This window comes from Petaurus breviceps, unplaced genomic scaffold, assembly GCF_028583685.1.
Source record: "Petaurus breviceps papuanus isolate PSGF00001 unplaced genomic scaffold, PetGlider_PUasm1.0 76, whole genome shotgun sequence".
Classification (NCBI taxonomy): Eukaryota; Metazoa; Chordata; class Mammalia; order Diprotodontia; family Petauridae; genus Petaurus; species Petaurus breviceps.
The window spans coordinates 59,543,907-59,570,408 of NW_027186473.1; positions in this window are offsets into that span (position 1 = coordinate 59,543,907).

A 26,502-nucleotide genomic window follows, 5' to 3' on the forward strand; every position below is an offset into this window, starting at 1 on the left:
AGGGGGGGGGTGGTTAGAAGGGAGTGAAGAAGTAAGGGGGAAGGGGAGGAAAAGGGAGGGGACTGATAAGAAGGGAATACTGTGGGAGGTGGCGGTCAAAAGGAAAACTATTAAGGAGGCTAAGGGAGAAGGGGAGAAAACATATAAGCATACACAGGGGAGGGAATAGGATGGAGGGAAATGGAATGAACTCTCCCATGAAATGGAGGCAGATAGCAGAATGCATTAAAAATCATAATCCTACAATATGCTGTTCACAAGAAACACATCTAAAACAGAGGGATACACACAAGGTAAAGGTAAAAGGCTGGAGTAAAATATATCATGCCTCAGCTAAAGTAAAAAAAAAAGCAGGGTTAGCAATCCTTATCTCAGATAAAGCAAAAGCAAAACTCAATCTAATTAAAAGAGATAAGGAAGGAAACTATATCCTGCTAAAAAACACCATCAAGAATGAAGCAATATCATTACTTAACATATATGCACATAGTGGTATAGCATCCATATTCCTAGAGGAGAAGGTAAGATTAGAGGAAGAAATGGATAGCAATACTATACTATACTAGTGGGGCACCTTAATCTCTCCCTCTGTAAACTTGATAAATCCAACCTCAAAATAAACAAGAAAGAAGTTAAGCAGGTGAATAGAATTTTAGAGAGGGTAAGTATGATAGATCTCTGGAGAAAACTGAATGGGGACAAAAAAGGAATATACCTTCTTCTCGGTGGTACATGGCACATACACAAAAATCGACCATGTACTGGGACATAAAAACCTCACAATTCAGTGCAGAAAGGCAGAAATAATAAGTGCATAATTCTCAGATCATGATGCAATAAAAATCATATGTAATAAAGGTCCATGGAAAGACAGACTAAAAACTAATTGGAAACTAAACAATTTAATCCTAAAGAATGAATGGGTCAAACAAGAAATCATAGAAACAATCAGTAACTTCATTCAAGAGAATGACAATAATGAGACAACATACCAAATTTTGTGGGATGCAGCAAAGGCAGTTTTTAGGGGAAATTTTATATCCCTTAGTGCATATATAAATAAATTAGGGACAAGGGAAGTCAATGAATTGGGCATGCATTTAAAAAGCTAGAAAAAGAACAAATCGAAAATTCCCAATGAAATATAAAATTAGAAATACTGAAAACCAAAGGAGAGATTAATAAAATTGAAATTAAGAAAACTATTGAATTAATAAATAAAACTAAGAACTGGTTTTATGAAAAAAAAACAATGAAATTGATAGACCCTTAGTCAATATGATAACAAAAGAAAGAAGAAAACCAAATTATGAGTATTAAAAATGAAAAGGGTGCATCTACCACCAATGAAGAGGAAATTAAAAGAATAATTAGCAATTATTTTGCCCAGTTGTATGCACATAAATTTGACACACTTAGTGAAAGGGATGAATATATACAAAAATAAAAGTTGCCCATGTTAACTGGAGAGTAAGTAAATTACTTAAATAACCCTATCTCAGAAAAAGAAATCTAATAAGTCATCAGTGAACTCCCTAAGAAAAAATCTCCAGGGCCAGATGGATTTACTAGTGAATTCTATCAAACATTTAAAGAACAATTGATTCCAATACTCTACAAACTATTTGGGAAAATTCGTGAAGAAGGAGTCCTACCAAATTCTTTTTATGACACAAATATGGTACTGATACCTAAATCAGGAAGAGATAAAACAGAGAAAGAAAATTATAGGCCAATTCCTCTCATGAATATAGATGCAAAAATTTAAATAAAATATTAGCAAAAAGACTATAGCAACTTATCACAAGAATTATACACTTTGATCAGGTAGGATTTATTCCAGGAATGCAAGGATGGTTTAATATTAGGAAAACCATCAGTATAATTGATCATATCAACAATAAAACTAGCAAAAACCACATGATTATCTCAATAGATACAGAAAAGACTTTTGACAAAATAAAATATCCATTTCTATTAAAAACACTAGAAAGTATAGGAATAAATATACTAGATATAAATATACTATAAAAACACTAGAAAGTATAGGAATAAATGAAGCCTTCCTTAAAATAATAGGTAGCATCTCTTTAAAGCCATCAGTTAGTATTACATGTAATGGGGATAAGCTAGAAGCATTTCCAATAAGATCCAGGGTGAAACAAGGATGTCCACTGCCACCCCTCTTATTCAATCTGGTACTAGAAATGTTAGCAATAGCAATTAGAGAAGAAAAAGAAATCAAAGGAATCAAATTAGGCAAAGAGGAGACCAAGCTATAAGTCTTTGCAGATGATATGATGATATACTTAGAGAATCAAGTAAAAAACTACTTGAGACAATAAATAAATATGGCAAAGTTGCAGGATACAAAATAAACCCACATAAATTCTTGGCATTCCTGTATATTTCTATTGAAATTCAACAGCATGAGATAGAAAGAGAAATCCCATTTAAAGTTACTGTAGACATTATAAAATATTTGGGGACCTACCTGCCAAAACAAACCCAGGACCTATATGAACACAACTACAAAACACTTTTCACACAAATAAAGTCAGATCCAACTAATTGGAAAGACATCAGTTGCTCGTGGCTGAGTCGAGCTAATATAATAAAACTGACAATTTTAGCTAAATTAAATTATATATTTAGGGCTATACCAATCAATTTACCAAAACTACTTTATAGAGCTAGAAAAAATAGAAACAAAATTCATTTGGAAGAACAAAAGGCCCAAAATATCAAGGGAATTAATTAAAAGAAATGCTAGGGTTGGTGGACTAGCTATATCAGATTTTAATCTGTGCTATAGAGCAGCAGTCCTCAAAACTACTTGGTACTGGCTGAGAAATAGAGTAGTGGATCAATGGAATAGACTGGGTACACGAGTCTCAGCTGTCAATGACTATAGTAATCTACTGTTTGATAAACCCAAAGACCCCAGCTTTTGGGATAAGAACTCACTATTTAACAAAAACTGCTGGGAAAACTGGAATATAATATGGCAAACACTGGGCATAGACCATTATCTAACACCATATACCAAAATCAAGTCTAAATGGGTGCATGATCTAGGTAGAAAGGCCGATACTGTAAGTAATCTGGGAAAGCAAGGAATAGTTTACCTGTCAGATTTGTGGAGAGGGAAAGACTTTATGACTAAATAAGGATTAAAGAGCATTATAAAATGCAAAATGGATAATTTTGATTACATTAAATTGAAAAGCTTCTGTACAAACAAAGCCAATGTAACCAGGATTAGGAGGGAAGTGGACAATTGGGAAAGAAATTTTACAACCTATGTCTCTGGTAAAGGACTCATTTTTAAAATATACAAAGAATTAAGTCAAATCTATAAGAATACAAATCATTCCCCAACTGACAAATGGTCAAGGGCTATGAACAGGCAGTTTTCAGAGGAAGAAATTAAAGATATCTATAAGCATATGAAAAAATGCTCTAAATTACTATTGATTAGAGAAATGCAAATCAAAACAACTCTGAGGTACCACATCTTACCAGTCAGATTGGCTCAGATGACAAAACAGGAAAATGACAAATGCTGGAGAGGATGTGGACAAATCGGAACCCTAATGCATTGCTGGTGGAGTTGTGAACTGATCCAAAGATTCTAGAGAGCAATTTGGAATTATCCCCAAAGGTATATAAATAATTTCATACCCTTTGTCCCAGCAGTACCACTTCAAGGGTTGTATCCCAAAGAGATTATAGAAGTGGGAGGAAGACCCATATGTACAAAAATATTTATAGCAGCTCTTTTTGTGGTGGCAAAGAATTGGAAATTAAGGGTGTGCCCATCCATTGGGGAATGGCTGAACAAGTTGTGGTATATGCATGTAATGGAATACTGTTGTGCAATAAGAAACTAGGAGCAGATGGACTTCATATTTACCTGGAGAGGCTTATACAAAATGATGCTGAGTGAGAACAGTAGAGCCAGGAGAAATTTGTACACAATTACAGACACAACATATGTGTGATGACCAACTTTGATAGACTGGACTCTTCTCAGCAATTCAGGGTTATAAGTTGTAGCAGCAAGCACCCCAAGCGTCCTCAGGGTTTGCAGCTACCACAGGTTCTTTTTGTAGCAGCAAGCACCCCAGTGTTCCCAGGGTGGCTGCTAGCAATACAGGTTCTTGGATATGCTTTGTTAAAGGAAAGCAACTCAAAATGGGTTAAACAAGCTTACTTTAATCAGTCAGACATATATCGTTTACCTTGTTCAGGGGAAAAAGGTCAGCACCCCAAACTTCAAAATATACAGACAGAATTATCAAGACATTAACAGATCAAGTAGACAGCTTTCCAAACTGTCCAACCATTACATCCAAACCCAGTCAACATCTGGGTTTCCACATCTGGGTTTTTCAAAGCCGGGGTCTCTCAACAACGGCTTCCCAGAATTCAGATCAAATCACAGAACACTTCTCAAAGTGAGTCCCAAAACAAAGCTACACATCAGGGCTTATATAGCCTTCTCCTGGCTCAGAGAATGTAACAACCTTATTGACTCACTGGCCAATCAAGAAGTATCTACTGAAAAACAAGCCTCCCTCCCCAGGCTTCAGGTGCATTTTAGCCTAGGGGCAGGGAAGATCTTCCAAATTTGCATTCCCATTACATAAGTCAACCCCAAAAGTCTCATGATGGAGAGAGATGTCTATATCCTGAGAAAGAACTAAGTTTGAATCCAGATTGAAGCAAACTACCTGCTCTTTTTATTTTTCCTGTTCAGTTTTGTTTGCTCTTTCCCATTGTTCATTCTATCCGATACAATCCTTCTTTATAACCTGACTAATGTCTAATGTGAAAGTATTTGCAGATACTATACTAATCAATATATGTGTGCTGCCATGGCCGGGGGGGTATGTGGGGAGGGAGAGAAATTTTGAAACTCAAGGAATTGTGGAAATGAATCTTGTAAACTAAAAGAAAACAAATTAATAAAGACCAAAAAAATAAAAAAAGCAATTAAAGAATTGACCAAATGGAAAAGCAGGTCCAAAAGCTTATTGAAAAAAATAATTCATTGAAAACCAGAATTGAGCAAATGGAAGCTAGTTACTTTATGAGAAATCAAGAAACACAAAACCAAAAGAATAAAAAAAAATAGAAGACTATGTGAAATATCTCATGGGAAAAATAACTGACTTGGAAAATAGATTCAGGAGAGATAATTTAAAATATTGGACTACCTGAAAGCCATGATAAAAAGAAGAGCCTAAATGTCATCTTTCAAGAAATCATCCAGAAAAACTGCCCTGATATTCTAGAACTGGAGATTAAAATAGAGGGTAAAATTTTAAAGAATCCACTGATCACCTCCTGAAGTAGATCTCAAAGTGAAAACTTCCAGGATAGCCAAATCCCAGAGTTCCCAGGTCAAAGAGAAAATATTGCAAGCATCCAGAAAGAAATAATTCAAGCATTTTGGAATCACAGTAAAGATAACACAAGAACTAGCAGCTTATACATTAAAGGATCAGAGGGCATGGGATATGATATTTCAGAAGGCAAAGGATCTAGGATTACAACCAAGAATCACCTACCAAGCAAAACCGACTATCATTATTTGGGGGGTGAGGGGGAGGTGGAAATAGATATTCAGTGAGATAGAGGACGTTCAAGAATTCTTGATGAAAAGACCAGAGCTGAACAGAAAATTTGACTTTTGAATATAAGGCTCAAGAGAAGCCTAAAAAGGTAAAAAGGAGAGGGAAATCATAAAGGACTTAATAAGGTTAAATTGTTTACATTCCTATATGCGAAGATTATTTTTGTAACTGATAAGACTTTTTTCATTATTAGGGTGGTTAGAAGGAGTATATATATGGAAAGAGGACACAGGTGTGAGTTCAATATGAAAGGATGATGTCTAAAAAATAAAATTAAGGGGTGAGAGAGGAGTGTATTGTGAGAAGGGCAAAGAGATGGGTAGAATTGGATAAATGATAAATGATCTAAAGAAGGCAAAAAAAAGCTTTTAGAATGTAGCGGAAGAGGGGGGAGCAGAGGGGGAGGGAATGAACCTTACTCTCATCAGAATTGGCTCAAAAGAGAATAACATACACACTTAATTGGGTATAGAAATCTACCTTACCCTATAGGAAAAGAAGAGTGGAAGAGGATAAGTGGGGAGGAGAGGACAGAAGGGAGGGCAGATTGGGGAAGGGGGTAGTCAGAAGAAAACACTTTTGAGGAGGCACAAGGTGAGAGGAGAGAGATAATAGAACAAATAGGATAGGGAGAGTAAATAGGATGGAAGGAAATGTAGTTATCAATAGTAAGTGTGAAAAAAAATTTTGAAGCAAGTTTCTCTGATGAAGCCCTCCTTTCTCAAACATATAGAGAACTGAGACAAATTTATAAAAATAAAAGCCAAGTGATAAATGATCAAAATGTGCAAATTAAAACAATTCTTAGGTACTACTTTTTACCTATTAGATTGACTAATAGGAGAGGAAAAGTAAATGACAAAAGTTGGAGGGGATGTGAGAAAAATGAGACGTTAATGCTTTGTTGGTGGCGTGGTAAACTGATTCAACTATTCTGCAGAACAATTTGGAACTATACTTAAAGGGCTATAAAACAAGGCATACCCTTTGACCTAGAAATATCACTAGATATATATCCTAAAAGAGATAAAAACAAAAAGGAAAAGAACCTATATATACAAAGGTATTTATAGCAGCTCTTTTCTGGGGGCAAAGAATTAGAAATTGAGGGGATGTCCACTAGTTGGGGAATGACTCAACAAGTTGTGGTACATGATTATGATGGAATACTATTGTGCTATAAGAAATGATGAGCAGGTCCTCTCAGAAAAAACACTTGCATTGGTTGATACAAAGTAAAATGCACTGTATACAAACTAACAGCAATATAGTAATATGATCGGCTTTGAATGAATTAGCTATTCTCAATAAGACGATGATCCAAGACAGCTCTGAAGGACTTATGATGACAAATGCTATCCATCCCCAGAGAAAGAACTGATGGTGTCTGAATACAGATTGAAGCAAACTTTTCCTAACGTTATTTTTCTTGAGTTTTTTTTTTGTCTGTATTTTCCTTCACAACATGACTATTATGAAAATATCTTGCATGTATATACATGTGGGGTGGGGAAGGAGAGAATTTGGAATTCAAAGTTTTAAAAACAAATGTTAAAATTGTTTTTGCATGTAACTGGGGGAAAATAAAATACTAAATAAAAAATATTTTAAAGAAAAGAACACACCTCAATTTTATTAAGCCTCTTCAGCATGCATTCAACAATATCGCCTTACTATGGGCAATGGAAATAATGGCAAAGTATAGAGCAGAGATTTTTAACTATTTTGTTTCTCATGGACCCCTTTGTCAGACTGGTGAACCTATGAGCCCTTTCTCAAAGTCATATTTTAAAATGTATAGAGTATTACAAAGGAAACCAATCATATTGAAATGTGGTTATTAAGATATTAAAAAAAAACAAGGATGCCAGGTTAAGAACTATCGCTATAGAAAACTGAGACAAAACCTAGTTTCAAATCTTCCCTCTGACTCACAATGGCTATGTGACGCTGGTTAAGTCCCCTCACTCTGGCACTAATCCTCTGCATCTAATATCTAGAATCAAATCCCTAAAAGTAATTCATTCATTTGTTATGTCATTCAACAAATATGAAGAAAATAACATACCGGCCCTGGAGTCGGGAGGATTTGGGTTCAAATCTGCTCTCAGACACCTGACACTTAGTAACTGTGTGACCTTGGACAAGTCACTTAACCTGGGTTGCCTCACATACCCACTCCAAAAAAGAAAAGAACAGGGAAGCTTTTTGAGGGCAGTGCCCTAGTCAACTCTCTAAGCACAGTTATTCATCTTTATTGGTATAGTTTTCTTACAAAGACCCCCCTATACCAAGGAAATTACAAGTCTAGGTTCTCCTCCCCACACCCTGCCTCACAACACAAACTCCAAGATACAAAATGGACAAACTACTCTGTTAGACCATAGGTGTGAAAGATACATAAGAAACCATGCCTGCCTCCAAGAAACTTACACTCTAGTATGTTGTGATGAATCTAACAAGAAGGGGAAGAGAAAGGGAATAAGCATTTATATAGTAACAATTATGTTCCAGGCACTGTGCTAAGTGTTTTTTTTTAATTATTTCATTGGATTGAATCAAATTTAGTAGGAATGGGGCGGCCAGGTAGCACAGTGAATAAGAGCACTGGTCCCAGTGTCGGGATGACCTGGGGATTGAATCCGCTCAGACAATTAGCACCCACCCAGAAACACCTGGCCATGTAAACTTGAGCAAGTTACTTAATCCCAATTGCTTGGAGGTGGCCAGGTGGCTCAGTGAGTAAGAGCCCAGCCCCAGAGTTGGCATGACCTGGGATTGAATCCAGTCTCAGATACTTAGCACCACACCCAGAAATAACTGGCAGTGTGTAACCTTGAGGAAGTTACTTAACCCCAATTGCTTTAAAAAAAGTTTAGTAGGAATGTAAAAGTTTGCACATGGGTTCAAAAAAAGAATTTTAAATTATTTAATATTTTATTTCCTCCAATTACATGCAAAACCAATCTTTAACATTTTAAAAGATTTTGTTTCAAATTCTCCTCTGCTTTCTCTCCCATTCCTCCCATTGAAAAGGTAAGAAATTTGATATGTTATATATGTGCAGTCAGGCAAAACATATTTTCATATTAGATAGGTTGTGAAAGAAAATGCAGATTAAAAAAAACCCTCAAGAAAAATAAAGAAAAAGTGTGCTTCAATATGCATTCAGACTCCATCAGTTATTTCTTTGGAGGTGAACAGCATTTTTTGTCATGAATCCTTCAGGAATTGTCTTGGATAATGGTATTGCTTAGAATAGATAAATAATTCACAACTGATCATCGTCATAGCTGTTATTGTGTGCAATGTTCTCCTGGTTCTGCTTATTTCACTTTGCATCAGTTAATATAAGCCTTTCTAGGTTTCAGAGAAAAAAAAACTACAAGTAAAAATCAGGGGAGCTTGGTTAGATACCAGTTATCTTAATAAAATCTGGGGTTCTTAGACTTCAAGGTAATTATGAATCAACACTGTGGTGAAGCATCCCAAAACCTTAAAGTGACTTTAGGCTGTATTACAAGAAATCTAATATTCAGGAATAATGAGTTGATAGTGCTACTGTTATAGATTCTCATTAAACAACATCTCTGGTTTATAGAACATGCTATGTTCAATTTTGGGGGCCATTGTTTGGAAAGAGCATTGGTTAAGCTGGAGACCGACAAGAAAGAATTGACCAATGTATCAAAGACGATGATTCCATATGAAGAGAAGTTGGAGGAATTGAAGATGGAGCCTGAAAAGGGAAGATCTAGGGTGTGTGTGTGTATGTGTGTGTGTGTGTATGTGTGTGTGTGTGTGCGTAATGGGCTATTTTAGGAAGAGATCACTAGAGATCATCAAATAAAGACGATTTGATTATTTGAAAACATCTTGAGGATGTCATAGACAAGACTCATGGGTAGGTACCAGTTGGACCAGCTGGTGTCCAAGGTCCTTTCCAATGTTGAGCTTCTCTCCTTCTGTGAACTGAATCCCTGTGTTTCATTGCTAAAGGAAATTTCCCTCCATGTGTGACAGAGTCAGAGAAGTCACATTATACAATATCGTCCTTAAGGAGAGCTTCTAATGAATAAATAGGAAAGATATGTTAGAGGTAGACTTGGGAGATCTCCCCCACTGAAACCAGGCAGGCCGTTGCCACCTCTAGCAACACATAGGTGCATCTCTGATCCCCACTATTTTACCTTGAATGAGTTTAGCCCCCGTGCTTTTGGAGAATGGGACAAGTGAAAATAATCTTGGAAAACCTACCACACTGTGTATATATTGGGATTTCCAAAAAGAAGAGAAAACACTAGCAATCCAATTATGTTATTGCTTTTACAGGTAAAGTTTAAATCACATTGACACATAAACACATTCTGACTTAGGACACTTGTGAAATAAAAACAGGTAATGGGAAAGACAGATGTTGTTAGGATGGCGGGCAGCCTCCTGTTGTTCCAAATCTCTGGGCCATCTCTGTGATCTATCACTGTCACCTTGCATAATGGGAGGATTAAGACCATTTGAATACTTGGGTGGGAAGGGGAGATAAGGTGGTGGTAGAGAATTATTAGAAAAAAAAATAAAGGAAACACAAAACATTTTCTATCAGCTCTGAAGCAAGGATCACAATGACTGATGATAAGGGTTATTCCTTCCAAGCCCGGAAGCTTTCAATGGAAACACAAAGTCTCATTCATTTGACAAAAAGCTTATCTTTACAATGCAGGTTTCAAAGAAACACTAGGGACAGAAGAGTTAGGTATTTCTTAATATTAACTGAGGACTGACCTTTGGCAGGTGGAACCGGGATATCTAATTTTGAAGCTCCCAAAGGTGACACCCCTCCCCACTTTTTAAAATTCAGAAGGAAATTTTGACAATCATAGTAGCTCCTAACAATGAAATGTATTTAGGAATCCATAGAAGAATACAGATTTCCTTAATTTCTATTCTATCATTTCAATTGTGCCCTAAATCCCATGGTTAATATGTGTTTTACTTCAACACAACCAGAGAACAGAAGGAACTTCTGTTAAATCCATGTTAAAAATGAAAGGCACAATACATATGAACTGATAATTTAGATAGTCTTAATTTCTGAAAATTTTTTAAAAGAATTTTAGGCCAATATTTTGCAAATTGGTTGGTTTTGATCTGGGACTAACATATTACTTAATAGAAACCTGTCTCCACCTGCTTCTCTGCTTCTCTGCCTCTCTGTCTCTATGTATAAATGTACATGTATGTGCATATCTATATATAACACATGTGTTGAGTTTTGGCTTGTGTGTGTATGTGTGTGTGTGTTTTGATGGACCCATGGTTTCACTGGCAGCTTCCAGTGAAGAAATCCCTTCTACCAATGTAGATCAGTATCTGCTTTGGAATTTGTAGTCTTAGGAATTTCCCTGGAAAAATGACTTGCTCAGGGTCACTCAGTCAGTGTGCTTTGCTAAGTACTAGGGATAAAAATACAAAAGTAGTATGCTTCCTTTCCAGAAGGAGCTTGCACTGGAGATGACAGCAATGGGCAGGGATGGCAGTGAGGGAGGGATATTTTCAGATAAATAATTACCAGATTCTTAAAAAACAACTACAAAGCAATTTCTAGAGTTAACCAAAGAGAAAATCAATAAATACCACGTGAACTGATACTTTAGCTAAACCTTGAAAGGAAGCATTTCAAACATGGGAGTAGCCAGTGCAAAGACATTTAGGAGCAAACTGGAATGGCATGTACAGGGAACCAACCGTGAGTTGACTAGAACGCTAAACGGGAGAGGTTGAATAAGGTGATTATTAGCCTGGAAAGATTGGCTAGAATCAGATTATGAAGGGCTTTTAATGCCAAACAGAGTTTACATTTTTACTTATGGGGAGTCAGTGAAGCTTCTTGAATAGGGAATGACACAGTCAAACTTACCAACTGGGCAGTTGTATGCAGCATAGAATGGGGGAAAAGGAAAAGACTGGTTGATCAATTAGAAGACTTTTGCAATAGTACATTTGAGAAGTAATGATAATTGGAATTGTGGTGATCATGGAGAGAATAGAGAGAAGGAGGTGGATGCAAGAGATGTTAAGAAAGAACTGATAAGATTTATAACTGATTGGACATGGAGGGCCAGGTGACTGTAAAGATAGTGATGCCTTTGACTGAAAGAGAACACAGTGGAAGAAGTCAGTAGAGGGGTTAACTGTGTGTATAGTGAATCTGTTTTAGGGTTAGGGACAAACTGGTAGAAATAGAGAAGATTTGGACCTGGGGTGCCAATTATTGATAATAAGAATAAAGGAGGCAATATTTAATTATTCACTCATTAGACATTTACCAAGAGACTGTGAGGAGTAAAGTATCCTGCTTGGTACAAAGGGAACTACAAAAACAATTTAGAACATGCTCCCTAATCCCAATAGAGATGTGGGGGTCAGAGGAGGATGCTGAGAAATAACTAAAGTTTGAAAGCAAGAAAGGTTTTCATGGTCCTCTGAGTAGTTAGGACCATGGACTGGGGGTTGGTGTCAGTCCAGCACTTTGTCTTCTCTACCACATAATATTCCTGGGTCTTTATCTAGTTTTTCGAGGGATATGTTTTATTTCAATCTCAAATGCTACTAAGAAATCATTTTTAATTGAATTAAATCGACAAATAACAGATCTGTATTTCACAGTTAGGCATCAGGAAGACTTGAGCTCAAATCCAGCTTCAGACACTTACTAGCTGTGTGACCCTGGGCAAGTCACTTAACCCTCTTTGCCTCAGTTTCCTCATCTGTGTGAGTTGGAGAAGGAAATGACAAGCCACTCCAGTATCTTTGTCAAGAAAACCCAAAACGGGGTCATGAAGATTCAGACACAATGGAAAAATAATTGAACAATTTCAGACATAGCAACTGTCAATCCTTCCCTTCCAGGGTAAAGCCTCACTCTCTACTGGCTGACTGACTACAGAAGTGAGAGAAATGGAAAGCATCAACAGAGATTCCTCTCCTTCCAATGGCTATAACTTCTAGGGAGACAGGTAGGTCTGCAGTAAGGGTAGTAGGAATTAATTTACTTTGGCTGTTATCTGATCAGCTCTGGGTAAGATTGTGAGGAAAATCTTATGTAGTATGATGAATTCACTAGGCACCATGGTCACCAAGTATGTAGAATTTGTAGAACCTTGCTTTATACCAACAGCAATAATTAACAAACAGAAAATTTTCCAACAACAGTAAGAAAGAAGGTTGTTCCTTCACATTTGCAGTAAGCAGAGATTGGATCTAGGCCCAGCTCTGCCTCTGATTTCCCTTAGGAAAGTCATTTAGCCACTTCTTGAGTTTCCTCAACTGTAAAATGGCATGGTTGAAAGATGGATCTCTAAGGTACTTTCTGGCTCTTAACCTCTATGGATCTGTGATTCTACAATCTGGGAGAGCCTGATGATGCCTAGGGAAAATCTTCAAAATATGCCTTCAAATCAGTTTTGTAATTCATGGTGTGAAACTAATACAAGAAGTAAATAAAATGAATTCAGTTAAAAGGGAGGAAGAACTCGTGACTATAGTTGTTTCCTGCTGCTGGAGGCATACATGTGTTACATTTCTGTGGCCTCTAAATTTCAGTGCCTTGAGGCCAAACTCCCAGTCACCTGCCCTGGCTTTCTAAGGTCCTGTACTATAGAGGACCACAGCCAGTGGGGCTCTGACCCTGATGGCTGAATAAGCCCTCTCAGCATAAGACCCTGCTAACAAGGGTTCAGTTCCCCATCCCCCATGAAGGCTCACAGGCATGGGCTTCACATCCCCATGAGAAGCATGATACATGCTCCTGGCCTGGGATAAAGGATACTTGCAATGTTCTCAGGGGAAACCAGCATAATGTTACAACATAGTATTAACTAGAAGCCTTGGGACAACTCCATTCTGTTCTAGGGAGGTTTGGAACATACTGCCCGGTATTTGCACCCTAATAAAAAGGATAGAGTACATGGCTGTCACGTATCAGGCGAATGGGAATTAGGGCAATGGTGTAAGCCCAAAGACAGTGGCTTATGATGACTATGCAGTACTCTGTTTTCCACCATACTGTAGTCCTGTCTCATTTATGATTGTCAACTTCTGGGTAAGTAATCTTTTAATCTATATTTTCACCTAACTTTTCCTTCTCAGCTCTGCTGCTGGCCAGCAGGGCTCCTCCCTACCACTATATCAGACTCTGCCACAGGAGGGCTGGGGTCCAGGGTGGGCTTGTCTCCCCACACTGTCCCTGAGACTTCTCTTCTCTAAATGCTCTCCTTGAGAGAGGTGCTTATTAGCAGTCTTGAAAAGCCAGAAAGGAGAAGGGAAAAGTAAAGGGCCTAGCAAATCTGATCAAATAAAAGGCTGCATCCAAAAGAAAATTTGCCTTCAATAAGAAATGAAATAGTTCTCAAGCTTGCTTGAGCATCTGATGGGTTTTGGAATTGTAAAAGTGTTGAGCACAAGTAGATCTTTGAGAGTTAAAATAGCAGGGGGTAGGGAGTAGGGAGAGAGGATAGTGGTAAATAAAGGAGAGGCAGCATTTTGTAGTGAGTTGTGTGCTTGCCCAGGAAGGCTTGGGTTCAAATACTGCTTCTGTTATTTACTATGGGGACATGATGGAGAAAGAATTGCAGAGAGTCAGGAGTAGACCACTGAGAGGAATGAAGGGATGAACATGGCTGACCTGGGCATGGGCCTCCTTGAGACTCAGTTTCTTCATCTGTAAAATGAGGACATTGGACTAGATGATCTCTTCCTTCTATGTCTAAATCTATGCCTCTGTGACCTATCATATATTTATAAGTGAATGCAGAGAAAGCAATGATCTGAATGAGAGCTTTGTGACTTCAGCATGGGAGCTCCTAACTGCTACTAAAGAGGAACTTGGGCCACAGAGAGAACCCAGACCATTGTCAGGACAGTTGCCAAGAATATGAATGATTTTTATCTCATTTGACTCAGGGCCATGTCTGGCAGCAATTATTGGCTCTTGGGTCTCTCAGATAGGCCCACAGGCCCTAATGATTTTGGTCCAGGTATGAAAATTTACCAGTGCACACAGGAAGGAAGAGAATTTGCAGTAAGTAACCAAAACCAACTTAGCTTCAGGTGAAAATATATGCTGTATGTGTGTGTGGTGTGGTGTGGTGTGGTGTGGTATGGTGTGTGTGTGTGTGTGTATCAGAGAGGTAGCTTTTTCACCACCAGAAAAATCAGCAGCAGCCTGGGGAGAGAAGTATCAGCAAATGCCTTCTGCTCTCCCAAGCAATGCCCAGCCAAAGGAAAGGCTGGCTGATTTTTTGTGAACCCACAAAAATGTGATATTCACCAGTGAGAAAATCACATTTGTATGACTCGATTAAAGATGTTTTTCTCATCCAGGCAAAAATGGGAAAGCTTTATATGAAAATACTTATGGGGTGCTGGGGACCCACTTTTATGTGGTGGAAATACTGGCATTTTTTTTTTGGAAGTAGCCACTACTTTGAAAAGTGGAAGCTTAAGTGGCTCTTGGTTTCCTTATTATTTTCAGGCCATGCTCCTTGGGTGATTTATGTGCAGCTAGGACCTCACAAACCACAGTTGAATTTCTGGAGCAAAACATTTTTGAGGAAATAGAGTGAGGGTGGAAGCATCCCTGACAGGACCACCCTCAAGTAAGCACTTGCAAATAAGTGTTGGACTTTGCTTCAGGAAAAGTGGGAGGGTTCTCTGTGGCCTAGAAGGCTGTTTTGACTCCATAGGCTACCTCAGTTTCCTCCTCACCATCTGTTCCCTTCCTCTTTTCCTTGGTTTCCCTTTTTTCTTTACCCTTACAACAATGATTCAGATATCACATCCATATTTACTAAGAACCTACTGCGTTCACACCAGGAAGTGAATATTGCAGAGGCCTGTTTTGGCTCGATACAAGAGGACATTTCCTAATAATTAGGGTTACTTAAAAGTAAAATGGGAAGACTCAGGGGAGTTCCTCCTGATTGGGGGTTTTTGAGCAGACAACCGCTTGTCAGGCATATTGGCTCATGTGTGGGTGAGACTGGATGACCACTGAAGTCTTTCCAACTCTGACTTCAGTGACTTTGTGATTATTGAAGACCAGCATTAGGTGGGGCAGAGACAAGATGGCAGAGTAGAAGCAGGAAATTCCATGACCTCCCCCTACAACCACCTCAAATACCTATAAAATATGACTCTAAACAAATTTTAGAGCTACAGAACCCACAAAGTGACAGAGAGAAACAAATCTACCAATGAAGACAGTCTGGAAGGCCAACAGGGAGGGTTCATCACAGTGCGCTGGGAGATGAGCTCAGTCCTGCTTGAGCTGCATGATTTTGGCCCCAGGAAGGTAACCGTGGCCAGAGCAGACTTCAGGAGAGTGAATCACCAGCAGCTGTGGTGGGTTCCAGACTTTTCAACCCACAAACACCAAAGAGAAAGTAAAAGATTATTCAGAAACTCTGTTGGAAAGGAAGAACAGGGTCTGGCGTGTGACTCCAGGGCAAGAGGTGGTGGAGGCACAGCAGCTGCAGCGGCTGCCACGTGGCTGCTTCAGAGCTCCTGGCCTACAGATCACAGGGGGCCAAGCAACCCTTCAGAGGGTAATTGCTCTTGCTTTGACCTGCTTAGATCTGGGTCGCTTTCTTGGATGGTGGTCCTGGGGTGAAAAGTGCCAGTTTTCCAGTGTGGTATCTGTAGAGAAGGTGCCCTCCTTAGATCTCTGACAACATTTGCAAAAAACTCAGTGATTTGGGACAAAACTCTCCTCTCTCGAAGCAGAGTTCTACAGTGGCAAAGAGCTCAAAAGTCAAGTAATTAACTAGAAATATAATCAAGCAGAGGAAGCACAAACAGACCATAGAATCCTTTTTTGGGGACAAAAAGGTTCAAAGCATGGAAAGGGAGGAAGACAAAACTTCTGCATCAACAGCTTTCAAGAAAAATATAAATCGGTTACAGGCCATGGAGGAGCTCAAGAAGGATTTTGAAAATCAAGTAAGAGAAGCGGAGGAAAAATTGGGAAGAGAAATTAGAATGATGCAAGAAAGTCATGAAAAGTGAGTCATGAGTCTGACTGAAGAAAATAAAACCTTAAAAATAGACTAACTCTAGGGGCGGCCAGGTAGCACAGTGAGTAAAAGCACCGGCTTCATTGTCAGAACGACCTGGAGATCGAATCCCGGGCTCAGACACTTAGCACCCACCCAGAAACACCTGGCCGTGTAACCTTGAGCAAGTTACTTAACCCCAATTGCTTAGGGGCGGCCAGGGCTCAGCGAGTAAGAGCACCGGCTCCAGTGTTGGGATGACCTGCAGATCGAATCCCGGGCTCAGACACTCAGCACCACACCCAGAAATAACTGGCCGTGTAACCTTGAGCAAGTTACTTAACCCTGATTGCTTAATAAAAAAAAAAAAATAGACTAACTCAAATGACAAAAGAGGCCCAAAAAGTCAATGAGGAGAAGAATGCCTTAAAAAGCTGAATTTGCCAGATGGAAAAGGAATTTTAAAGGCTCACTAAGGAGAATAATTCCTTCAAAATTAGATTGGAGCAAATGGAAGCTAATGATATTATGAGAAATCAAGATATTATAAAACAGATACAAACAAATGAAAAAAATGGAAGGCAATGTGAAATATTTCATTGGAAAAACCACTGACCTGGAAAATAGATCCAGGAGAGATAAGTTAAAAACTATTGGACTACCTGAAAGCCATGATCAAAAAAAGAACCTAGAAATTATCCTTCAAGAAATTCTCAAGGAAAATTGCCCTGATATTTTAGATCCAGAAGGCAAAATAGAAATTGAAAGAATTCACTGATCACCTCTTGAAAAAGATCCCAAAAAGGAAACTTCTAGGAATATTATAGCCAGGTTCTGGAGTTCCCAGATCAAGGAGAAAATATTACAAACAGCCAGGAAGAAACAATTTTAGTATTGTGAAAACACAATCAGGATAACCCAAGATCTAGCAACTTCTACATTAAGGGATCAAAGGGCTTGGTCAAAGGAGCTAGGATTAAAACCAAGAATCACCTACCCAGAAAAACTGAGTATAATGTTTCAAGGGAAAATATGGTCATTCAATGAAATAGAAGACTTCAAGCATTCTTGATGAAGAAAAACAGAGTTGAATAGAAAATTTGACTTTCAAGTACAAGAAGCAAGAGAAGCATGAGAAGGTAAACAGGAAAAAGAAATCATAAGAAACTTATTAAAGTTGAACTATTTACATTCCTACATGGTAAAATGATAATTGTAATTCATGAGACTTTTCTCAGTAGGAGGATAGTTGATGGGAATATATATATATATATGTTTATATAGAAGGGTTTATTTGCATACAAATACATATGTGAGTGTGTGTATATATACGTGTACATGTATACATAGACAGAGGGCACAGAATCACTTGAATAGGAAGGGATGATATCTAAAGAATAAAATTAAGAGGTGAGGGAGGAATATAATGAGAGGAGATAGGGAGAGATAGAATAGGGTAAATTACCTCATATAAAAGAGGCAAGAGAAAATTGTTTCAATGGAAAGGAAGAATAGGAAGGCAAAAGGGAATAACCTTACTCATTGAATTTGGCTTAAGGAGGGAATAACATGCACACTTAATTGGGTATCCTACCCTACAGGAAAGTAGGGTGGGAGGTGATAAGAGGGGGGATGATAAAAGGGAGGGCAGATTGGTGGAAGGGTAGTTAGAAGCACACACTTTTGAAAAGGGACAGGGTCAAAATGGAAAATAGAATAAGTGGGGGGAGGGATAGGATGGAGGGAAATATAGTCATTCTTTCACAATATATCTACTATGGAAGTGTTTTGCATAACTACACATGTATTACCTATATTGAATCATTTTTCTGCCCAGTAGGGGTGGGTGGCTAGGGAAGAAGGGAAAGAATCTGGAAATCAAAGTTTTAAAATCAAATGTTAAAATGTATTATTATTATTATTTTTACATGCAACTGGGAAATAAGATATACAGGCACTGGGGTGTAGAAATGCATCTTGCCCTACTAGAAAATCAAAAGGGGTATGGGGGAGGATATAAGAGAGAGCAGATTGAGGGAAGGGGTATTCAGTAGAATTGCTATTATGGGGTGCGGGTAGGAGAAAGATGGGGAGAAAATTTGTAACTCAAAATTTTATGGAAATGATTGTTGGAAACTAAAAATAAAAAAATTAAACCAAGAAAAAGGAGACTAGCATTAGACGGAAGAGGTAGCTTCTGGAAAATACCTATTGTTTGTCTTAGATGACTTATCCTATTTGAAATATTAAAAATGATTCCATAGAAATTTTCTATAACATGGCTCCTTATTACATGAAGTTGGATACAGCACAGTTTATTCCTCCTTTTTCAACTTTAAAGATTCTTCCACCACTGTGGTCCCTTTCTCTGATTGGTCAGTTCTTCCTGGAACCTCAATTTGAGGGAAAGTGCCTAGGCCAGTCATGTTCACTCCATTTCTCTTACTGCTCCTGACTTTGAAATCATTTCTCCATCATGCCCCCATGGGGCATGTCTCTCTCTTCCTCTCTCGTCTCTTTCTCTTTCTCTGTTTCTCTTTGTATCTGGCTCTGTGTGTGTTTCTCTGTCTCTATCTCCCTCCCCCCTTTCTCTTTTTGTTTCTCTCTCACCCTGTCTTTCTTCCCCAGTCATCCTTTTTATGTTGCTTTTTTTCATATGACTTCTTTTCGTTAGAATGTAAGCTATGTATGGGCAAGGATCCCTTGCTTTTCTACTTATATTTGTATTCTCAGTGTTTGGTACAGGTCCTGACATATAGTCCTAACACACAAGTACTTATTGACTTGGGAATAATAGGATCATAGATGTAGAGGTAGAAGGGACCTCAGAAGATATCTAGACCAACCTCCTCATTTTATAATTAAAGAAGCTGAAGCCTAGGGATATTTAATGATTTTCCCAAGGTCACCTGATAGTAACTGTCAGAGACTGGATTCAAACCTTTTTCCTTTGACTCTAGATCCACAGTGTTTCTCATTGTACTGTGTTATCTACAGCCTTAGGTTTCTTTCTTGCATAAAATACCATCAACTATTCCACTTCTATCTCCTCAAATTATATAGTATTGACAACAAGTACTAGGCTTTCCAAAGCAGCAAAGATCCTTGGGGGCTTAAGACATCAGGAAAGATTTCAGGAAGAAATTGGGCTTGAAGTAAACATTATAGGGTGGGTAGAATTTGGAACATGGGGAGAAGTGTTGGGAATGAATTGCAGTTATGAAGAATAGGGGAAGAAGTTGGGTGTCAAGGTAGAATTCTATTGGACATGCTTTAGAAATTGATCAAAGTAAAGTGGTCTAGTTAGACTGAAAGGAACCAAAGATTGAACATCCATTTGCCATTAATTTAGAATAACTTTTGCAGCTTTAGAAATAAGAACTAGAGAGACAATGAAGTGGCTGGAGGGGAAGCAGATTTTTCTGTGGTTAATGGAGAATGCCTCACCCACATAGACCATGCCCAACTACCCACTGATATCAGGTCAAAGATGACCATTTACTTTTGAATCCTGAACACTTTCAGTGTCCTGAAAGCTCTCACTCTACTTTGAGTGCCAGGAATGTCTTTTCTCCCACTTTTCTCTGACTTAATTCTTTTCTACCCTGTTAAATGCTACTTTTTCCATGAAAACTTCCCTGACCTTCCTTTGTTCTCACATTGCAGCTTGTCCATAGCTGTTCAATGTACTGCATATGCATATGTGTGTGTGCGTGTGTGTGTGTTTTCCATTGTGGTTTTAGTGTTTGAATCTTATATCTCTACTGGACTATAAATTCCAGTCAGGCAAGGGAGGACAGTTTGACCTAACAGGTATTCCTGAGAATGGGTAAAAGGAAGCCCACAGTAGAAAGATTTAGAGTTAGAGCTCCTGAGTTCAAAGTATTACCTTTTTGACCTTGGATAAGTAACTATTTCCTCATCTATAAATTTGGATTGGGGTGGGTTATAAGGATTCTTGGGTCCTTTTCAATTTGAAATGTATGACTCTATGATTAGATTATGAATCTGGATGGGCATAGTTTCCTCAGAAGAAATAGAATCTTTAAAGGCCCAAATGGTCAATGTGATGTTGCATATTAAGAAGATTTACTCATGAGGAAACGATGAAAGTGTGGTGGAGAACATTTGGTCTTCAAAGATCAGTGAGTAGGGAAAGAGAAGCAATTTTGTCATTGTTATGTCCTGTAGGCCACCTGTACAGGCAGAAGATAAAATAGATGAGGAGTTTGGAAAGCAGATCACAAACCTGTCAGAGAAGCATAATATAGTAGGGATTTGACACTTCAATTATCTAGGCATATGCCATGCTTCCCTCTCTTCCAAAAGCATTCCATCTAATCATTTCTTGACTTGCCTTAATGATAATTTCATCCTTCAAGAGGAAAAAGAGTCCCCCAAAGGGGAAATTCTATTTTGCATAAAATTCTATTCTTACTAACCAAGAGGAACTAGTTGTTGGGTTGATTTCTGGGAAATAATGAGAATCTTGGGAGTAAGTGAGTCCTTTCTCCTAGAGTTTGTGATAGAAAAAGGAAGGAAAACCAGACCTAGTCTAAAATGTACTCTATATTTTTTGAGAGCAGATTACAAAAGCTTCAGGGTCAGAATAGGTAGAACCCTGTCAAGATACATTGTTGTTGTTATTATTCAGTTGTTTCAATCATGTCTGACTCTGCGACCCCATTTTGGATTTCATTGGCAAAGATATGGAGTGGTTTGCCATTTCCTTTTCCAGCTCATTTTACAGATGAGGAAACTGAGACAAACAGGGTGAAGTGACTTGCTGAGGGTCACAGCTAGTAACTGTCTGATGCTGTATTTGAACTCAGATCTTTCTGACTTCTGGCCTAGGCTCTATCCACTGCACTACCTAGCTGCCCCTATGTTGCTAGCATTAAAATGGTTTCTTGAAAGAAATGGGTGAGCCAGCCAATGGTAAAAATTAATTTCTTTGGTTTGCAACTATGAGTTCATTTGTGGCAGGAATTCCCAGCATGGAAACTCTTTCCACTGATGTAGACCAGCAGCTCTTCTCTTCCCAGAGTCACAGAACTCGGTTTTTTCACAGAAAGGTTCTGAACCAAGCTCTTACTCACTACAAGACCAATTCTTTGTCTGCCATACCATGCTCTCTTTCGGTAGGCTAAAAGCAATATATCACTCAAGAATAAAATTTTGAAGACACAAATTAAACGATGCTGATGAGGAAGAAAATGGGAGATATCTGAAGAGACTGATATGGCTACATAGAGAATATGTAACCAATTTCTGTTTTTGAAATATGTATGCAGAAAATGGTCAGAAGGGTAAGCAATGGGACAAGGCTGGGTGTTGAGGAGAGGGAAGACAAAATGTACACCAGTTCTGTTAAGAATTTTGTCACAATACTAAAAATCAGAATGTGCTTAAGTTGGTGAAATAAGCTTAGGTTGGCAAAAAGTGGGTGGGAGCGGTTCTTTTTAAAGTTATATTAGACAATAGGGGTGGATCCAGAAAGGACAGGACTACAGCATGGAATGGTTGGAATGATGGTCAGCAGTGTGGTACTGTAAGAAGAACACTGACTTTCAAGTCAGAGGACCTGGTTTTGAAGCCTAGCTCCATCATTTGTTACCTGTGTGATAGGGAACAAGGTAGTGAAGCAATCTGGGCCTCATCTGTTTCCTCATCTGTAAAATGAAGTGAATGAATTAGATGAACTCTAAGGAATCTCCAGGAGCATACTTCTGATTTTATGGACAGAAAAAGACAGTTCAATTGTTATTTTGCTTCTATTTTCTCTGCCAAGAGCAATGGCATTTGTGCTGGAAAGGACAGTACAAAAATTGTCAAATAGAGAATTTATACAATATAAAGACAAGGAGATAGCTAGATAGTACCTACCTACCCTTAATCATTTCAACTCTTCTGACTCATCCTTGGGTTTTGAAATAAGTGAAAAAAATGATTTCTGAGCCACAGGAGGGTCTACTTAAAAGAACAGAGAATGGAGTAATGTTGAAGGATTAGAGATGGTCAGATATTGTTTTAAATATTTTTGATGTTTTTAAAAAAAAACAGATTTTACATACTACTGGCAAATGAAGTGATCTTAACTTCAATTCCTACAAAAAGTTAAGGATGGATTATTAAATTTATGATTAATAAACATTTAGAAATCATAAGGAGTTAGGATGAGTTCATCAAGAAGAAGGCATACTTGACTCATCTCATTTCCATTTTTGCAAGGCTTACTTAATGCTTAAATTTTTCTATAGCTTTAGTGTCTCTGGATGTCAGTAAAGTGTTTGGTAAAAATCTTATTATTCTTATGTACCATTATTTAAGATGGGCATTGTAGGTTGGGGAGCAGCCAGGATCATCTATGGCAATGCAAAGTAAATCAATGTTAAAAAAATATTAGTTGTTTATCCTGGAGAAAAGAAGACTCTTGGATGTACTTTTTAGCTTTCTTCAAGTATTTCCAGAACTGTCAAATAGAGGAGTTCTTGTCAGGTCCTTTTTTTTTAATCCCAAAGGAAAACCCAAGAGGAATGGGTGAAGCTGAAAAGAAGCAAATTTAGAGTTGATATTGGAGTACAATTTTCTAACTATGATCACTGTTCAAAAGTCGAATCATATTCCCTGGAAATATTCAAGCAAAGACTAGATGACCACTTGTTGGGTTTGCTTTAGGGAGCTTCTTTGTTGGGTACTGCTTGGACTGGTCACTGAAGCCCCTTTCAACTCAACAGCTCAGTCTGTGATGCTTTTATCCCTCACCACAGTTCTCTGCACACTGTTAAGTATCTAGTAAAGATCTGAGTTGAATTGTTGGATTTAATAGAATGAATTGCTTAATGTATAATAAAATTGCCTCTTTATACTTAATATTAAGTGCTTTAATGCTTTCATTTATGAATGCAACACTTTAGAATAAGAATCATAGATTTAGAGCTAGTAGGAATCTTAGAGGCCACCATTTTACAGATGAAGAAAGAGTTTCAGAGGAATTAAATGATTTGACCAAAGTCCAATAAGTAGTGGTATCAGAGGCAGGATTGAGATCTGAGCCTCCAAATTTCAGAACTTGTGATCTTTCCACTGATATAGTCTCCTGTTGAAACCACTCTTGGCCACCTGGGTATTCTGCTCGGTCTTATGATGCCTGAGCCCTAGCTAAAAGACTTTTTTCTTTCCTACTTCATCCAGTTATATCCAGTCCTGAGGAGGATATGAAACAATATTCTGAGGATTCAGTAATATCCCTGAATGTATAGTCCTTGGGACTAGAATGAACATTTTCATTCTTGACCCTTCTAAGTCTTACCTGGTTTCAAATAAGTGGAGGGGAAAGGGAAGGACTTATAAAGAGACCTCTAGAATTTCTCCATCCACTCTCACAAGGATATTGAATTGCTCATCAGCCTTAGGCCAGCTAGTAATGATATAACAACTAAAACATGTCCTGGTCTGTCCTGAGGTTGATTGAGTTAGGCCAGCCCAGACAGTGACATTGACTGCAAACGGGGATAGCTAGTGGTCCACAGTTAAATGCCATGAAGAACTTTCATATCAGTTGTGAGACAGAGGAACACAAGACTGTTCACCATGGCATGCGCACATCCAGGAAAGCCCTGTGCTCTATAAGCAAAGCAGTACTGCAGTACCACAAAGGAAATGTTTTGTGAATATCTAGAGACTTCTCCATCCCAAATGTTCAAATGGATTGTTTGTGCCCAGAGCCTTCCAAGCTTGTATTACACTGACTAGTCACTGTACCTTTACCCCAACATCATGATGTCACTTGATCCTCTTCGAGTATGAAGGACAAACAACAGCCTCTTTCTGGGGCCTTCTTAGCACAAGATTTCTTCATGAAGCTGTTACAGCCTCACTTAAGGAATTGGCTGGTTTCTTGCAAGGAGACATAATTTGCTAAAGATCCTAGGACTTCTATTTCTTTTTAACTTGCAAAGAGAGGAAGCCATCATGAGTTAAGGTGTGGAGGGTGTGTTTTTCTTCTCCTATAGTGAGTGTTTTGGAGAATTTTTTTAGAGAGATAGGAGAAGAGGGAGGTTGCTGGGGTCTTCCCCTGACACGTGGAGGAGAAGGGCATGGGGGCAGCAACATCTTTAGTCCTTTGCTCAAACCAAATCCTCCAAAGGAAAGCATCAAAGATAAACTCTAAATGGATGTGTGGAGAGATACATGATTATATGACTATACGTATAGAAATATATGGACATGTATAGGTATATCATAGGTTCTTGCTCAGTTGACTTAAGTAATGAGAGAAAAACAGTAACAACATTCTCCTGCATGGATCTGACAGTCGCTTCTTTCTAGTCCTGACATTTAAAACTGTTAAGGACTGCATCTAATCTTATTTCTCATAAGTACCTTTGGTTGACTCTGTTCTTGCATCATCTCTTTGTTCTAGGCATGAGGGTATGGGACAGCCCCTAGAGGGTATGAAGTCCACAAAGGGAAGAGTGATTTCTTTTTTCTAGGCAAAGTCTAGGATCCCAACCTCAACTTGCTTTTAGGGAATTTTTTCCTTTTGAAATGGGGTCATTCTCATCAGTCATTACTCTGCTTCATAACTACACTTCCAAGGGCCGAAATATTACAAACCTGGTACATTAAAACATCTGCTTCATGAGACACAAACTTTAAGTGATCCCTGGAGTTTACATAGCTATTTACTCTGTTCATATATCTAGGTTGCCTTAGAGTATACATTCCTGAGAGGCAGGAACTGGTTAATTTCATTTGGCATGATAAATATAAATGCCTTTTGGTTATTTAGTCATTTTCAGTCATGTCTGACTCCTCGTGACCCCATTTGGTATTTTCTTGGCAAAGATACTGGAATGGTTTGCCATTTCCTCTTCTAGCCCATTTTACAGATGAGGAAACTGAGACCAGGAGTGGTTAAATGACATGCCCAAGATCACTTGATTAATAAGTGATTTAAACTCAGGACTTCCTAACTCCAGGCCCAGTTATCTATCCACTACACCACTTAGATGCCCCTAATATGCATCCAGGCTGTCAATAATGACAATGATAATATTCACTCACAGTCAGAATCAGGGAACTAGTTGTCTAGTGCCTTAATCCAACTCTGGGATCAGAGTTGAGCCAAGGAACATAGAAGACACATTCACTCGTACCACAGCTGATCCAGCAGTTTATTAAACAAAGGGCATGTAAATTAAATAATCAATAAGCACTTATCAAGTGCCTAATTTATGTCAGACAATTTGTTCAACACTGGAATTGTATGCAGTGTCAAGCAAATGACTATCCCGAGGTTTGAGGATTCCTGAGCTCTGGGTATAGAGGGTTATCTGAACATTCACCAAACTAGGAGATTTCCAGGCCCAATCCGGGACTATGGCACAGGCTAGATTCGTCAAAGGCATTGGTTTTTTATAGTTAGTAAGAAGAGTGAACACGTATCTTCCATCAATAGTTTATAGACCTATAGAGCCTTGTGATATAACCAAGCATGACCAAATGTTAAGAGTTGACCAAGAGCACCAAATGACAGATAAAAACTTGCATTTGCCATGCTTAGTAAGCACAAATTGGGAATTAGGGTATATTGAATCATGATTGAAAGCTGAAAGCCCTGAAAGTTCTGCAAATACAGAAAAACAAAACAAAACAAAATATTTCTAGGAATACGGGGTAGGGCAAGGCACTGGAATAATTCTGTCATGATACAGAGAAGTTATATCTAAATTAAGTCCTATGATACACCTTCCAGACCAGTACAACCATATATCAGACTTGGTTAAATTCAAAGGGGGCCCCAA